At 38.9% G+C, this 19,082-nt stretch overlaps 1 protein-coding gene across 6 annotated transcripts in view; it reads right to left on the reverse strand.

Moving 5' to 3' along the window:
• robo1 (roundabout, axon guidance receptor, homolog 1 (Drosophila)) overlaps positions 1-19,082 on the reverse strand; it is a 306,681-nt gene that overhangs the window by 207,262 nt on the left and 80,337 nt on the right. Inside the window, exon 1 of one of the 6 annotated variants that reach the window (XM_020616831.1) lies at positions 11,897-12,236. The exons of the other annotated variants lie outside the window; for them this stretch is intronic. The gene's annotated coding sequence lies outside the window, so the exon portion shown is untranslated. Of the gene's footprint in view, positions 1-11,896; positions 12,237-19,082 lie in introns of those variants that run through there. 6 annotated transcript variants of the gene reach the window in all.

Genomic DNA, 19,082 nt, shown 5'->3' on the forward strand with positions numbered 1-19,082 from the left:
TGTTTTTTTCACAGAAATCTTACAAAAAGGCTGTTTCAGATTCCTTCTTTGTATTCATCTGTGGCAGGGAAACAGTACTGAGCTGAATATTCATTGTACTGCAGACGACTTAGACACACTTAGTAGAATTAACTTTGCACTCACATGCTCTGCGAAGCTGCATTAACATAAAGTGACTTATTACAGTATTGCATGGCTACTGGGCCAGCTCTGGGGGCGTATATCTAAAGAACAGCACCAGCATTAACTTGTTGTCAAGATCAGGGTATAAATCAGGAAAGAGCAGAAAACTGCCTCCTGAGATGTTGCCCTTTTTACCAAGTTTTGTCCTGTCAAGAGTGAGTAACGCCCACTCTACTAAAATGGAGACACATGCTCTCATCTGTGCTCTATAAGAGCATATGAGGGCAGAGATGTCGAAAGAATGAAATCATACTGTATCTCCACCTCCGTTAAAAGAACGTGAAGAGAGAATTACTGTACAGACAAATTACAGATTCTGAAACCTGCTAAATCTTTTGTTTTTCAGTTTTTACATTTAAAGGAATAGTTCAGAATTTTGCAAAAAATGCTTAGGTCCTTTCATGCCAGCTACTAGATAAGAAAAATGATAATGACCATCACATCTGTACAGTATAAAGCAATAGCCAGGAGCTGGTTGGGTTAGGTTAGTATAAATACTGGAAACGGAGGGAAACAGCTAGCCTGTCCAGAGGCAACAGGTTATGCATAGTAATATCTGTAGCCTTTTTAATAGCATGTTGTTTGTATGTGCTGTTTTCTGTGCAAAACAAAAGCTAGTCATTTAACACTTCAGTTAAATGACTAACTTTTGTGGCTGAGAAACAATGGGTAGGCACATTTCATTACCTTTGGACAGTGCCAATGTAGCTTGCCCTGTTTTCAGTCTTTATGCTAAGCTAGGCTGATCGCCTGCTAGCATTACCTTTAAAGTTACTGTACCATGCAGGTATGAGAACTGTTTTTTTTTTCTGTTGAAGTAAAAAGAGAATATTTCTCCAAAACTCAGAGACTATTTAAAAGACTATGACCTTATCTTTGTAACACCTTTTCTGAAGTGGCTCAGGATGGAGTGAGTCATAAGTTTGAGAGCTGAGTATGTGTTAGAACTGGAGAAAAGGGGATTTACAAAGCACATGGGACTTGGTCTTTCTATTTTATTGTTTGACTATTGCTATAGTGCTTTATTTATTCATTTTTATTTTCCACAGGAACAATGCACATTGATCAACATTGCTCTACATTTGCCAGTGTTAGCCAAGTGGAAAATTTTAAATGTCCCTCAGCCACATGTTAAATTGTCCATTAAAATAACAAGAACAAACACATAAAACTCAGATCAGGATGGCACAGCAGAAAAATAAAGCACCTACATGGATGAAATCCTGCAGTAAAAGGAGCAATATGCATAACAAATGCTACTAAAATTAATCAGTCCAAAAACAATAGGCATGTTTTTTTAAGACTATACTTTCATTTCTCAAGTTGAATTAGGGAAAACAGTGAGTGATAAATGTACGGCATATACTAGGACTACTTATTAAATGCTCTTAAAGGACCTCTTAAATATACTTAATATGACACCTGGCATTTCAAAAAACCTGATATATACAGTAGGAAACCTTTACTGACTGTCACTCTTTTAATGCAATATGATGCTCATAATAACAGGAAAACGCTGAAGTTACAGATGCTCCTATATCATTATATATGTTTGAGTTATTCTTAAAAGCTTTACTGAGTGCAGTTTGATACTTGGGGGTCATAAAACATCACTTAAGTCAGTTAAATACAGTGATGAGAAAGAGCCATACACTGCAGGCAACAAAGACAGAGCAAGCAGGACTGAATGTTTTGTTCTGTGGAACGTTCATTCAGAGTAGAACAAGTAGGATTGTCTGTCTCATAGCACAAAATGTCTAACATGCTCCAACAGGACGAAATAGGAGAAATACTAAAGGTAGAATCAATTTTAATGAACAAATCAAGCTTTTATAACAAACTTACAATACAGTTGGTTTCAGACATTCAACAACTGAACATGAGCTGTTTTTCTGCATTTAATGAGACTAAATTACATTTAAGGATAGAATCAAAAAGTTATCTGAGTATGACTTAACCCAATAATCTATGCCAAGCAGGGTTATGTGTATTGGCGAAATAGTGCGATACCATTAGGAGGACTGTTTTACAATATGTCACCCATGTGCACACACACATACTTGTGCATCTGCATGCACGTGCCTGAATTAAACAAATCAGGGACTGACTCATTGAATAACAGCCTCATGGCATTACAGGAGATCTAAAACTCCCACAGGAACCTTTAAAACAGAATATTTCTAATTTCCAGTCAAAGTGAACAAGAGTTCCTTAATCACATCATGGAAACAAGATAACTGTTATGACTTGCAACCATTTGTTTATTTTATTTTAATGAAGTTCTGTTCAATTTGCTTACGATATCAGTTTATTGACAGCTGCAACCCTGTTCAGGAAAAAGTGGTATAGATAATGGATGAATGGAAGTACAATCCACAGGCAGTATTGTATTAGTTGTATTTTTATGCCACCATGCCAATAATAGCCACAGCCACAGGCATTATGTTTTTGGGCTGTATGTCCGTCTGCCCTTGTGCCCGTCTGGCCCATTCATGTGAAGTGTTATGTTAGGGGCTCCTTGAGGGAATTTCTTTAAATTTGGCACAAGTGTCCTCTTGGACTCAAGGATGAACTGATTAGATTTTTGTGGTCAAAGGTCAAGGTCAGTGACCTCACATCTGTCCCATTCCCTTGAATTTGACTGGTTAGCAGAGGCATACAACCAAGAAGAGATAATACTAGTACTATATTTTACCTGGCTTTTTTTTTTTCACAAAAATTACTCTGAATATATCCAAGATGTTTATACAAGTGTATGTACATTCATCCACTTAAACATGAACATATACATATACATGCACACCCAGACACACAAACTAGCAGACAGATTCAAAGGAGAATGTGTCTTGTGACCTGATGTTGATGGATGCCTCTGGCTGCTGATCCTGAATCTACATTAGGTCATTATAATAAGCAGCGTGGCCCAACAAAACCAGGCAAAGTGGAGGGAGCAGAGCAGCGTGCGTGGAGAACTCGTCTCCCAGCCCTGTGGGGAAACAACCTCGACACAGTCATCTGTCTTAGTTACAAAGGATTTAGACCTACTGACACACACATATACACACACACACACACACACAGAGGAGCTGGGGCAGCCCCATGCAATTTCTGCTATGCTGTTATGATACTGCATTAAAAGAACTAATAGAGTGCATCTAAAAATATTGAAAATATCACAGGAAGAACCAAAATGAGATGGCAAAAGTATTAGGGTGTTAGGGCTTGTTATTTTTTTGGTCTGCTGGTGGCTAAGGTGCAGCAAGGACAGAAAAAGCCTCACTTCAGCACAGGTGACTTCTGACCCTGAGTGTCAGGTGAGGTTAAGGATGGACCAGCTCACGGTGGGGAAACACCAAGAGAGGAGGAGTCTTGGGAGGAGGGGGGCAGGGACAAGGGCATCACTGCATTGAGCTCTCACTCATTCACCCTGGGGCTGGCTCTGTTTACATAGCTGTCAGTCACGTGGTGGCGAGGCCTCAGGGGACACAGGCCACCAGGGCGATGAGAAAATAATAGCTCCTTCTGTCAGAGCTTGGAGGGACAGGGGTCTGATGGACACCACTGGGAATTAGAGCCAGCCTCGGGGATCACGTCCTACACTTAAACACTGACAGGATAGACACTCACATATGGGACAAGGAGGACAAGTAAACCACTCTCATCAATGATACCAATATCTATACTATGAACCCTGAATATCCGTGATGTCTTTGTGTGTCTTAATATTACATTTTGAGCATTTTCAAAACTGAAAATGAAGACGTGACTTCCTAACCATCAGCCTTTTGAATCCAGGAAATGCCAAAATACCTAGGACAGCTCCAAGGACAGCTGCAGTATCAGCCAACGTCACATCTATGAATGCATCAATAAAGAGAGTTCTGAAGTGCTTTCAATTCAGCTCAACAATAAGGAATACTATATGAGCAAAAAATGTGATTGATTACCTATCTCTAAAGGTCTTAAAGTATCTGCATGTTAATTTTCAAATTAAATTAAATGAATAGTGATCAATGGCTGCCTGGCAGGAAAATCTATGTAAAAAAAGTTTTGGAGGATGGTCGTGTGTGAACTTTGCACAGTTTGCAGAGAATGGCATAAAACTACTGATGTGATTCTAAAGGAAACAGTAGCAGACTTGACATAAAGCAACAAGGCAGACTTGCCCTAAACTCCACTTAAGAAGACCAGTGTAAAGACATACACACCTGCTATATAAAAAGTTTAGTATGGCCCTTAATGATGGGCAGGATCGGAAACCACTGCTCCATCCATAAAAATCAGACTTTAAATCAGGTTGAACCACCGTTAAAAAGGGTTGAAAAACAGCTTAGTGGAGCTCATCATTACCACAAACACTCAGAAATCATGGGGTAGCATCTGTTTTCTGCACATCCTCCCACATCAATGCTCAGAGCAGTGGGCCTCAGGGAAGGGGGGCATTCAGAGGGCGATTCCCCTGTCTCGTACCATGAATAACAATCTCTACCTCCAGGTAATTAAAGGGGACAAACGATGTCCATGGGGCCACGCCAGCCCGCCATTAAGCAAAGCTATTACTGCACAAAGCACGTGTACACACATGAGGAAAAATAGGCTCTTCACACATCAGTCCAGGAAACATGGCCATTGATTCTCAGTGGACTAGCGAAGAGCGCATTTCACCATATCTATTACACATATTAATCCATTTGTCATTTTATCGACTTGCGTTACTGCAACGCTGAACATTTTATCTTATGTTCTCCAGTGCCTCAAATGGGACGTCTACTGGTTTTGTTTGTACTGGAAAGCTCGACAAGATGATGTGCAGGTGTGACCTGCTGCATTCACTTTACAGGACACAGCACAAACACTTGCATAGACACACAAGTAGATACACATGTGCTGTATTCTCACAACTGACAAATTACACTGTAAAAAAAAGTGATCAAATTTATATTTACATAAGCTAAAATGAAATAAGACAGCTAATTACTTGAAGATATTTAGACTTACATAAGTATTATTGTGAGAGGGTTTTAAATCATACATTACTGACTTACATAATTAGTCAGTAACTCATCAAACATAATGACATTTATACATAATTCCTTTCATAATCTTTTTAGCAGAGCAATTTTGTGTTAAAAAAATTCTTCCAACAGGTTTCACTTATTAAACGGTAAAAATAAACAAAAAAACACTTCACGAACTTTATTTATTGATTCACTATTTGAAATATAAACAGAGAAAGTGTATGGTGGAAAAATGTCAAAGATAGAGAAAGTTTTTATTCAAAATGTGCAACAGAGATGTAGAAACAGCAACGTTATTTTTTTAATCATAATCATGTAAAACAACACTGCCTACATTTTTACAGAAAATGTGATTTTAAACTGTGCACAGGCTTGAGCTGTTTAATCTGAGGATATGTACATCAGGTGAGTAGTCTGATTAGTTTAAATTATTAACTGTGAAAAACAGCTCTTGCAATCAGTCCCTTGATGATGTCTGTTAAAGTGTTAACTAGGCTCCTAGCAGCCATACCTCAGCTAAGTTTACACATTATTTTAAATGTACATGTATTTTAAAGTAAGCGAATGGTAGCAAAAGTCAACTGTTGAACCTGGAGCCACACAGATGATGGCTGAGGTTGGCTGAACTTTTAGAAATGTTACCTAAAGCACAGTAAAACACATCATGTTCAACTACTACAATCTCTAGTTTATGAGCTGATTTCTATCTGTGATAAAACAGGTCTTACCTTGTAGAAGAATTGGAGGACGACACTGCAGTCCAACAAATTTGTGGATGGAGACCCAACAAGCTTGGGCTTGTTTGATGTTTGCGTGGGGCAAAATGTATTAGATTCATTTCTCTAGTTTCCTTCATAGAAGGTAATTAAACTAATCTTAGAATGCTTCTAACAAACCTGGTTAAAATATAGTTGTAAAATTAATTAAACATCAGAAATGCAACTTTACATTGTTTGAAACTACTTCTAAGAAAACCAATATTATTGAGTTGCTCTCATTTATCAGTTCTTAAAGTGTGTTCACATTCATGCAGGTGGATTTTTTTTTTTTTTACAAACACATAAATTATGCATTTATACACACAGGCCTCCAGAGAATACATCCGACTTTGTTACAAAATTAGACACAGCAGTACCCTTCAGCTGTGTACTCTTCCCTCATCCTATTTGGAATTGAATATTGACATCAAACACTGAGCCACTGCTGAGAATGCACAAACCTTGACACTATTGTATGTTTAAAGATACTGCATGAGGCAAACAACATCAGGCAAATAACAACCTGTGCCACCAATCCAAGCCAACACCGACACACCAGAAGTGACCTCACCATGGTTTCTGTGTTCTAGCCTCATCATTGTGTTGCAGAAGATCAGACACATTATTTATGCTACAGGTAACATGGACGTGCACATGCCAAGACTAGAGACCAAAGAACTCTTAATCAGAGTAGTTAGCTAGTAATCAGTTATGCCAGAGAGATTTGAAAAAGATGAGGAGGCAGAGGGAGACAATGAAAAAGGAGAGGCTAAGAAAATCTTTTTGTTGCCTTATCCCAACATTTCAAACCATGTCCAAGCACAGGACAGTCCTGAATAAAAAGACAATGTAAGAACTTTAATGACAGCTCGGTAGCTCAGCGCAGCCTCCAACTGGAATTCAAGCTGTTTTATTACATTTAAAACCTGCTAAATATTAAAGCAACTTCCCACAAGAAGAAACACTAAATAACAGACAACAAAAATCCTACCACATGCTCAGTGTGTGGGCGTGGGGGTTGTCCAGACTAAAAAAAAGAATTTTAATCACACCTCTTTTAAGGTGCGCAAAGCTGGGGTTTTGGGAGAATTTTTATACTGTACATATCGTGATATTTAAGCTGTGCATGTAAGAGGACATTTAAAGGGCAAAGAGACATTTAAACCAACATTTTTCATATTAAAGCTGAACTGACATTTGAATTCTGCTTAATTTTCATGTGGGAAAAGAATAAACTGACAATACTGCAACTAATGTGCATGTTTTTCCATTTTTAGAAGAGAAGAGAACCATCAGGGTCCTTGGTGGGCGTTTCTCATGGCAACAGCTGACTGACATTTGCGAGCCAGTGTTGCTAGGAGACATCTTAGCTTCGTATAGGATATGAACAAAGTTTTTTACCCTTTTATAACAACAGAGTGTGCTATTTGAGATTTAAGACAGATGTCCCTCTATAACATTTAACATATGAGAGGATTTATCGTGCAATTAATTTCATCCTCCACATAAAAAGTGGAAGTTGGACAAATTGGTTGACACTAGTGAGTTTAGCTTATTGATGTTAGCATCATTCCAACTTGCAATTTATCTCAACACCTGCCTAAATTCCAGCTCATGTACACTCCATGTTATGTTAGTCCCACAGAGAAAGGAGGGGCTGTCTAGCTAGCGTTAATGGTTTCACTGTCATAGTACCACTGTGGTGATGTCAAATGATCAGACTGTCAAAATTCACAGCTAAGTAGACTTATATTATGCCATAACTTGAACCAGGACACAGCTAACCTGTAAATACTGCACCAGTCAAATTACTGTGCGACACTACTGTTGAGGGCACTAGCATGTTTGGTGGCTACAGTATTTAATAATTACTTCTTTTTTTTCTTTTACTACATATGATCACAACTCAAAACAAACACCAAGGATATACATACACAGGTTTTTAGCAAAAATAACTTTAACTGATTTCACAATAACTTTTGATATAATCTCAAACTACAAATCTCTTACGTGCTCCAGGCATCTCGACACTGATGGTGAACAGTGCAGGCTTTTTGCATCCACACAGTGGTTTTGTGAGCATTTACATTTGTCTGTAATCCTTTAATGTAAGTAAGCCTTGTTCATGCTGGGGCGGCTCACAGGCCAGGAGCTTATCACCCACTGCAGAGGTATGAAGCAGATTACAGCAAGTGTACAACACAAACCCCTGGATAGGACAGCAGCCTATCATAAAGGCTTACTCCCAGTACAATGTATTTTCTTTAATGCTAAGTGGCAAGTGGTTAAGGATTGGCTCTATTTTTTTTTTAAATATTTGTTAGAGTGAGGTGTGGGACTGAACGTCTTCATGCTGGCTACTACTACTACTACTACTAATACAACTACACTGACCAAGATCATATTTTATATGGGTCATTACTGTGAGTTGTGGAGCAGTAAATGTAGTTATCCTCAGGAAAAACCACAATGGACTGCCTTAGTTACATTTTTTCATTTTTTCCATTTCAAACTTCATGCAGCTGTACATTGGTGTGGCATTAAAGATTTGAGGACAGAACAAATCCCTATTCCATGACAGAAGACAAGACAGTAACATCTAACAGCTGATAGACCTCACTAATAAATCCCTATCAATAATTTTTTTTTATAGTTTTGGGATCTATTTCTGCCATTTCTAGAACTATCAATAATTTGAGTAACTGCTTAAAAATGAGTGACACATACAGAATATATAATGAAGATTTTTTTTTTCAAGTAATCTTCCAGGTACTTAACAGTATTCATCTTCATGTGGTGCTGCAGATTAATGCACACAACAATAAATCTCCTTGAGAGTCAACGGCAGAGATCTTTGATCGCCATGTTTTCTGGCCAGTTTCCTAATCTTCTCTACTCTGCATCCTCCTCTCCTTGTCCCATTGTTGTCGTTGAGGACAAAGATGTCATTTGTTCTTAACTCACAGAATTTTATGCTGCTGAAGTCCTCAGTACATATGAGTCTTTGCAACACATCAGCACAAACAACAAAAACCCCGATTCAAGTGGATACAATCCCCACAATCATTAGTATGATAAAAACCCGTCAAATGCTAACTGCATGTCATGGCATACAGTGAGTCTATAAATGTCCATAGAAATTATAATCTTGTAGCATTGTGTTCTCACGTGCAGTTGACTGACACAGTCCAAATGGCAAACACACCCTAACTATCTCTACACATGACTAATTGACTTGACACTGACATGCCATCCAGAGGGCACAATAATGGCCGTGTCAAGAGGGGAATGATGAGGCCTACCGTCGGCTAGCAGTGCTCGACCTTTTGCATGTGAGGTCAGGTGTCAGAGGGAACAGGATCCCCCTGTTGGCAAACCCGCAGCCTCAAGGCTCTGAGGGGATGAGCCACAGATGACAAGGCCTTTCAATCAAGCAATGTTGCAAGACAGTAATTTCATCCAGTATGGCATTGGAATGAAAAATAAAAACAATAAAACACAAATCAATCGTCAGCAGCCTCAAGGCATTCAAACATCTTGAGGATGGAAGGAAGATGAAGTAGAGTGATGGGAACTTCTCTATCATTTTTACCTATAACAAAAGGTTATTATTGTGTTTTTTTCAGTTTCTATAACAAAAATATTTTCTGTACTAGAAATACTAATGATTTTAGTACATCTTTTATAGCATCCTTTAGATGCCTTTCAGTCGTCTCCACAAGTGAGTATGAAGACTTGAAAATGAGATTTTTTTTTTTTTTTTTTTTTACTCTAAATTTGACTGTAAATATAGTCATTATTCTGTAGTGCAATGCTGAGGGGTTTATGAAAGAAAACTCTGTGACTTTCATTGACTCTTTGTTCACACATTAGTTAGTGTTGTTGGTTTTGCTCACTGGGTAATAATGTCTTATTCATTTTCTGCCTCATGTCCTATTTCCAAATATCACTAATCCCGTTAGATGAAATCTATTAATGTTCCACTAGCTGCCACACACAAAATTCTAAGTCTGCTGATAAGCCCCAAATTTGCCATGAAGGCATATCTGGTCCCCCTCTCTGGATTAGAGAGATTTACCCGAGCAACCAGAAATGTGTGACCAGCAGTTCACAGTGGGCAAAGTCACCCATTCCACAAACAACAGCTGCAAATAAAGTGGTTTTCATTCCTACTCTTCATGAATATTCCCTTAATTTCTGTATTGTATTTGATCTCGGTTTTTGGAATGAATTAGCCCTTTTTTAAACCTAGTGTGATACGTCATTCAGGACATGGTCATGACAAAGAAAATGATAACACACTGATATGTAGACCAGATGCGCAGTGAAAAGGACTTAAGATTACAGTCCAAAAAACCAATTTTTATTCTTCAAAAGCATGAAGTGATAAAATCACGTCAAAAATTAAGAGGGCCTTGCATTAGGAATAGTTCATCTTATTATTTCAATAATAGCTAATGGTGACTTGAAAGAGTTATCCTTGAAAAAATAGGCAAATGGGGTTTGCAGTATAAAGTGAAAGCAAATCATTGATTGGAAAATCCACTCAACCACCTCCATCACTGCAACTGGATGATAAAACAAAAACATAAAAACGGCTCTTCAGCTCTCTGGGAAAGTGAATCAGTCTAGCAAGTACCACGGTGGTTAGCGCTGCCAAGACCAGAGAGACTCCCACAGTATCACAGGGCTGACTACATCACAGTCAGGAGCATGGGAATGAGAGAAAATAAAGCAATGCCACAGCAGCAGCATGGGTGACACTCCACCTGTCCACAGAAATCCTCATAGCCATGTCGTAAATCTCAGAAAGGTGCAGAGTGTCAGATCAGTGATAGGAGCAATCACAAAGAAGAGGCTTCTCAGAGTGGACAGTAACAAATCCACCCTTTTCACTGGAGGTATTTTAACACCACATGTAAAAGACACTAGTCTTCTCATTTACTGTGGAAAGGGGAGAGTCCTGGTTAACATAAAATACACAGACATGCAGAATCTTTAACTACTGTGTGAAATGTGACAGGTAATTCATATTACTGTAATCCTACAGCAAAGCAAAGCAAAGTCCCTGAAACTGTGAAAAACTGCTTCACCACACTTTCAGTTACACGAATCGGTCCATTAAATGTTACCATATACAGTACACTAAAACGAGCCTTTGATGGCTGTCCATGGAAAAGACTCACCCTTTTGGAATTCCATCTGTGTTCATTTAAACTGTATTGGTTCATCGTTCTTCATTGTCCGGTGCAATCCCTGCTGAAATTCAGTGCTGGCTGAGTTGCATGCATCAGCGTACAAACCTTGCATTATTCATTTCCTGCAGTCTGACAGATAAATGGCCTGGTCGAGCTTAGCCTTTAAATCTTAAATGTCTTCAGAAACTACACAACATCTACGCGTCGCTTTATTCCCGTCCTTGCCGTTCCTGGGATGCCACAAGCCATGTGGCCAGATGGGAAACTTTCAGCACCACGGAGAGGGGACAGCTCCGCCAGGGCAGCACGAGCGTCCCGTCAGTCTGTCAACAGGCTGATGTGACAGGTAACAGGCACACCTGTCAGATCAAAACACAACACTACACTAACTGCGGTCTTTACCATAAACTGCTGATTTTACGGCATCATGATATGTACCAAGTGACATAAGGGTGGCTGACTAAGCAGTCTTTCTTGTCTTGCGCGCTATGAGGACAGAGGTGTGACTTGCGTGAAGGCACTATGCTTTACGCATAGCCTAATGTGGGCTTGTATGTCTAAGCTGTGTCTACAGTCAAAACAACTGCAGCAAAGGCAGTATGAATCATACAGACAACATTGCACGACTACCCTCCACACCGGCAGAAAGAACAGCACAAACCTTTTTCTTTTTCAAACAAACTGCGCTTGTCGCAGCATTGGCAGCCTTCTTCACAGACACACGTGAAATCCAGCTTACCTCTCTGAAATGATGCGAAGCCTATTGCACGTGTTTGACACTTAAAAGCAGAAGTGATCCATACCGACGGGTCCGTAAAACTTTTATGCACTGCGCACGTTGTCGAGAAGGAAAACCGGGGAAATGCACAGACTGCAACTAATGAAAGCGCGACTTGAGTGGACGCTGGTTATCCCTCTTTCTAGAAACAAAGCATCGGAAGCTGCACCACAGCAGAGTTCTTTGATAAAACTTATCCTTCAAGGTGAAAAAACAAAAAACAGAATATCCTGTGCTGTTATGTATAGTGCGGCGGTGGAGAGCCAGCGCATTCGAGTCTGTCCATGCTTCTCCTGCAGGAAGCAGCCGCGTCAGCCTCCCTGGGTCCTAAAGCTGCGCTCTACTAATGACGCTGCTATTAACCTCTGTGCCTGTCAGGAGACTGTAACCAGGCAGCCTTGATTTCCAAAGGGCAACACTGATTTTTTTTTCTTCAGTTCTCTAATGAAAACATTCCAGACCTCCCTGAAAAATGTAAGGACAATTACATTAATCCATTTTTTTATCTCACAAAACAAAATGTATTCTACTTTTTATGAGCAGATATTAGCAGCCACAGTAGGCCATTAAACACTTAAAACAAGTGAGATTATTTCATTTACTTGCTTGTCTTTCTACCTTGTCCAATACAAATTAAGGCACTGTATATGAACTTAGCTTAATCTTTTGCAGTACATTTATTTGAAGCAGTGAAATGTACACACCAGAATCAGTAGTTGATTTATCATTAAGTGCAGAAAACAGAAATATAAGTTCTGGAGAAGCAAACCCACTTGAGTAATCTGTGGGTCATCAACCACATTCTCAGGAATAACTGCGTGGATATAATTTGTACGAGTTTGTATGAGGAAAATTATTTTGCTCATTCTTGTTGTCAGATAAGAAGGCTGTATAGTCCTGTCTGTTAAATGTCTCAAAGTCCAGCTGCAGACTCATGTGCCTTTAAACACAACATTTTAATGGCCACTGCACGAGGATGTTTGCTCATTGTCTAGAAATGTTGGTCCAGTGGTAAAACAGGCAGGGTTGCATTAAGTGAAATATAAGTAGGAGGGTGTGGTGATTAATCATAATCTTCTCCGTTGCATTACTCATCTCATACATTTTTAACAGCTGTGAAAAAAAAGGTGTGCATGATGACAATTGTTTGTCAACTTTTGAAAAATGAGTTCTGACCAGATTCTGCTGTGTTGAAGTAGTAGAGTGGCATAGTCACAAATTTTGATTAAATGAATAATATTTTAAATATGTATAAATAGATGTAGTAACCCATAAATTGCCAGCGTTTGTCAGATTTGGCTGATAAAAAGTTGCCTTATAAGCCAAAGAGTTCATTTCAAAGAGTGGATGTGTCTGTGCCTTTAAGTGATTTTATCATTTTAAAAAATTCCACCACTTTGGAAGTAAAGGATAGAGGGCACAATAATGCCATTCAAAAATCTCCATACTAAAATCTTTTAAAGGTTTTTTTTCTTCCCTGTGTCAAAGTAAAATGTTGCATGCACAAATGATTCTATTTGGCTTGAAAATTGAATTTCTATATTGATGCCTTTATGTATTCCATCATCCTCTTGAATCAGTCCATCAATTCATGCATTATGCTTCCCATTGCTTTTTCTCGCTGTTTGCTTATTCACTGCCAAGCCATTTTGCACTTAAGTATTTTTTAACAATCTCATGTATTTCTATAAGGTTAAATATAAATATAACCTCTCCTCTCTGTCAATCATTTCAGAAGCTGGCTTTTTGAAATGGATTGAATACATAGACATTCAGGCTGGTTCTCTCCCTGCGTCTTAACGGGCCTGTCTGTTGTGGCCAGAGAGGGGGGAGAGGTCACGTCCAGAGGGAATGAAGAACACCAGTCAGTTCTAATTCTACCCACAAACTCATAATCCCACACATGGACCTTTGCTGATCCTCATCATCTGCAAGTTGCATATGGTGTCTGTTAGGCAGGAGCATCCAGAGAGTTGGCATTTCATGTCTAAAGTGATTTAAGTGCATCGAAGAGATAAGATATGCTGTGTGTTGAGTTGTTTAATAACAACTCTGATTCATTGTATTTTAGGCTAATTAGTTTCAAGGTCCTTGTATGGAGGTTAGCATGACAAATAGCTGTCAACATTGAACTGGACAACTGCACACTGCTGGAGGAAAATGGTTTATTACCAACATCTCACCAGTGAGCAGCACAGGTGCAAAACCATGAACCATGATGGATCCATGAATAATGGACAATTTTTTTTTTTTGAGTATTCAGGAACATTTTGAAAATGAGTTCTAACCTAAGGGTTACTATTAACACATGCTGAAGCTAAAAAGACACATGTATTTGCCATTCCTAGACTTAGGCTTTCATTATATGATATTTTTAAACTGAAAATGCAACATTATCACCTTAAGTAATGATGGAGCCTTTAATGTGACATGTGGCATGTGGTCATTTGATCCATTGTAAAAATAATGAATAATATATATAGATTTATGGCAAAAAAAACATATTTTATCAAAATACCATCCACATTTCAGTTTGGAATTATATCTCTTAAGATTATTTTCATTATTGATAAATTTATTCTGTCCATCCATACAATTTAATTTCTCAAACCAGTGACATGCCGTCGTAGGTCCTGCACTGTCAGAATGTGATGTTGAGAGACAGCTAAAGTTCAGATCATTTACATTCACTTGGTGTGCCTGGATAGAGAAGAAAACTGAGGAGTCAGCTGCTGAAACCACACTTGATATGCAAGATAAGCGCCTACATCCGCAACTTATTAAATTAAATAAAACTTCAAAAGCAATGACACACAATGAGGTCAAACACCAGTGGCAAATGACAAAATAACACTCCATTAAAAGACATGCATGACTCATTCATTCATTTTTGTGTTAAGATACCCACCCATAAGATCAAGAAAAGAGCTGCTAGTTAATGTGATAACTTTTGCAAAACTCAGTCTCTCACATTTCACAGAGCTGCTAGTGTGGCAGCTGGTAGGTGGGAGAGTGTGAGATTAAACTTTTCACTGATTCTAACAGGACTTTTAGCAGAGACTGGATCACGGCATCTACAGTATTGTTTTATGTTCTTTGAAGATGACACACCATCAACCATAACTGCCATCAGCATACTGAGGTCTAAATTTCAAAGGCACTTGATGAAATAATGAATGGAGAATCTTATGCTTTTAAAGTTCTACTACCCTGCAGCAATATTTCTGAAGAAACGAGCGTGTGCGTGTCTGTGTGTGCGCCGGCATCAGTAAGAACAGATGGAGAGAAAAGAGGCAGTTGCAGATGGGTGCTGGACAACTTGAACATTAACTTGTAGACAGACCGACACAGGTCAGCTTTCCAGGAAGACTGCCACATGTTCAACTTAACCAGCCAAGAATATCATTGCACAGATGCACCTCATTGTTATAATGTATGCAAGTCTGAATAACGGTACTTCAGTACCGGATTTTATAACAAGTATAGTAATTAATCATACAAGGGAGGTCAGACAGAAAGTTGAACACACAATTGCAAGTCAGTGTTAAGAGTCTCTTGCAATACCTGTTGGGTAAAGGGTGAGCAGAAAAAAAGAAGACTTGATAGAAGAACTTTAAACACTGAGGGGCAAAGAGCCAGAGTTGGTGCAGTCAGCTGAAAAATGCCAGTTACATGTGGATTTAGTTTCATTCACTGCCTTGGCTCACAATAAGAGGCTGTCTCTCTCCTTGTTAGATGTCTGAGGTGTTATGTTTTAATCAAATTTGGCTCAAAGACTCAAATTTGCCTCTAGTTACGGTGAGAAAAACTGATGCTGAATGACAGTTCTTAGTATGAATCTCCAAGTTAGAACACACAGCATAACTTAAATACTAAACCTACCTGTGATGGTGGTGGAGCGCTGGACAATCATTTTAAGCATGTAATGCAAATGAGTATCCATTCTGTTTATGTGTAGTGCAAATAGAGTGAACTATTCTGATAGCCAAATGTGCAAACAGCATAAAAACAACAATAACATTAAAGTAAAATGTTCTCCCACAGCTAACCATGGTCCAGCTGCAAATCATCTCCGCTTTGACCTGTTATTGCACAACACATATGTTTGGTTAACTTATTCACTATTCCAGATATTGCAACATTAACATCAAACCAAATTTCTCTCACTGCCTGTCACTGCACAAAGGATATATCTCAGATAAAAATGGAGCTCTTTGCCTGTTGATTTGGTGCTCAGTAGGAAAATAACTTGAAATACAGTACTGTCTGAGAGGTTTTCATTTACTGTCCCCTGTTTTTGAGCAGTGTGTAGTTGTGTTATGAAACCTGTCATGGGGTGGTATCCTCTGGGTTGGATGGAAGAGCTAAAGTCATGTCATTTTCTGTCACACTGCAAGACCTCTGAGCTGATTACATACTGACTCGCTTCTTCCTACAGTCCTAATTGCTGGGCTCACTTATGACTGTGATGCTGTCATCTAACCTGACGAAAGCCTCCAGCATGCCAGCATCTGACAAAACATGGCACCCCCCCACCCCCACCCCCGACCTCTCCATTCCAAATAAAAGCCCAGCCTCATATTCCAATGTCAAGTTTACAAAAAACAGTAGTAGTTGTCACAAATTGATCACAGTGTCGACAGAATTGTGTTTATGTGTTATTTTCACTTTTTCCTCCTTGTGTGCCTTGTTTGTTTAAAGAAATTTATAGTTTAGCCATATAACAGACACTGTTTAAAATTAAAATAAAAAACTTGTAATCGCATACATCCAACAAAATCTGTGTAGGAGAGTGGCTCACCGATTTAATAAAAAGCTAATTACAATCACAGCTTAGAGAGGGTTGATAAAAATAAGTGAGACACTTAGCATTTCTGAGGCTGTTCTTAGACACACCAGTGTTTTGAACTAAATGCTAACATCAGTATGCTAACACGCTACATGCTAACATGCCTTCAGCTGAAGCTAACAAGTGTCATTTGTTTTGTATTTGGTTATAAACCAAATAAGTAGAAAAATTTAAAAACTGACCTTATGATGCTGATAAATGAAGACTTAAGGAATCACAAAAGTTTCTACAGTTAATCAGAAGTGAACGTCTACACCACGTTTGATCACAGTTTCTCCAAAGGTTGAGTTATTTCTCTCAAAATCATAAATGTCAACATCATGATGGCACTAAAGGAAAAATCCCCAAAGCCATTAGAATAAGGCACCTTGAACACTCATCCAACATTTAATTTCCATCCAGCAACTGGGAGGCGACCCAGAGCAGAAAAAATGCAAAAGAAAATAAAAAAGTAATTTGTAAAATTAACATGAAAACCTCTGGCAAACACACAATTTATATCATTTTTACTGTTGGTGTTTAAATTCTGAGAGAATTGTTTGCATTTTCTATCCTTGGAATTATCTGCAGGGCCTTTAAAAGGCACAGGAACAAATATACACACATTCAGAAACTCTTTATTAAATCTGAGAAATATAATATACCCTGGATATTAAGGTAAAATAATTACTGTATACAAGAGACTGCTTGCCTCAGTAATTTCTAACAAACATCTTCAACTGTCCTCCACAAACCTTTCTCTTGGCAGATGTTTTGTCTCTGCAAACAAAGGTCTAGCCAATATCATTAATAATAGCTGCATTCCCCTTAGTTGTGCCAGTGCCAGGGACCCAGAATTGTGAATGCTGGCTCACTGGCTTGGCTTAGTGGGGCACTGAAATGGAAGTGAGCCATCATTAATAGTATACCTGCACTTTTCCTGCAATGCCAAGTCAAAATGCCACAAAAAGAACTGTTTAGTCCACAAACAGTATTTCTTTAGCTAGAGCAAGTTACAGCCAAGCCTTCCTGCCATTAGCAGAAAAGGCAGTAAAGCATGAGGCCTGAAGGGAGAGGGAAGCGAACCGAATTCTGTTGTGATAAATTCTCCTCAAAAGTTTAGATTGCATTTTTATTATGGTTTCTGTAGCGCACAAAACCCATAGGCATTTGGCATTTTACATGCGAGCATCTGAGTTTTACCATTCACCTGGGATTGTCAAGCCACACAGAGGAACATTCTGCCGATCGCTCTCTCCCCAGCTAACAGCTTCTTGTATTGGAAGTTAATTCTGCAGTGGAATTAAATTATAAACCATGTCCAAACAAATTAACATCAAGCCAGAAGCAGGTGTGATTTTTGACAGGCTGAGGGCATTCGTAATCTAACACATGAGCTCTCCCTCCTAGCTTGGGGGTCCCGGATTCAAAGCAATACAGCCGCTGCCCCCTCCTGTAATTCCCATTTCAGAAGCCATCAGTGTGGAGGCTCACACAGGGGAGAGGCACTACACTGCAGAGGAATAGATTAATGTGCCACTGGAATGTGGCTCCACTGAGAGCAGGTTTCATCCATGTCCCAAAAGTCAAAGAAGAAGATATTATCAAACACATCTCGCTGGGGGATTTACCTGTTAAAACATTTATTCTCACTTTCAATTACAAATTGGTTTCTCATCACAGAGAAGGAAATTACCATGTACAATATTGCCTTGGGATGTAGAGGTAAATTGAGCCTGATACCCAGTTTGGTATTACTAAGCAAATAATCCTGATACGGGTTCAAATATGGAGCGTGCTCTTTTCGATTCTTACAGTAGTACATTAAAACTTGATGAACGTGGAATGATAGCAGAGCTTTCCTCCATAGTTCAGTGTTAGACGGACCACCAGGTCTTGTGTCTGCTCCTCGGGGACAACACTCTCCCCAGACACCAGCTATTGATCCGGCAGGTTGAAATCAGAAGAATTAAGTGTTTAACTGATAGTCAATAAAACAAGATTCCAGAGGAGTCATGTCTATATCAAGTGATGTTTTAATCAAACAAACATGTTTGCAAGCTGCTCTTAATAAAATATATGTTGGCCACTTACTGTTTATTCATTATATTGGTTATGTTCCCAATACTTTTACAACGAACCAGTAATCAAAGTATTAGATAAATACTTTATAAAACATCAAACATTCCTTTGTTTGGTTTTATGGCCCTTTTTATATTTCCTCATACATGTGTAAACCCAGTTTGTGGCAACAGGCAGGGTTATCATTTCAAAAATGTTTTGATGTTATACAGCAGTGCTGTGAGGAAGTAAAGCTAA

This window comes from Monopterus albus, unplaced genomic scaffold, assembly GCF_001952655.1.
Source record: "Monopterus albus unplaced genomic scaffold, M_albus_1.0 scaffold180.1, whole genome shotgun sequence".
NCBI classification, from domain to species: Eukaryota; Metazoa; Chordata; class Actinopteri; order Synbranchiformes; family Synbranchidae; genus Monopterus; species Monopterus albus.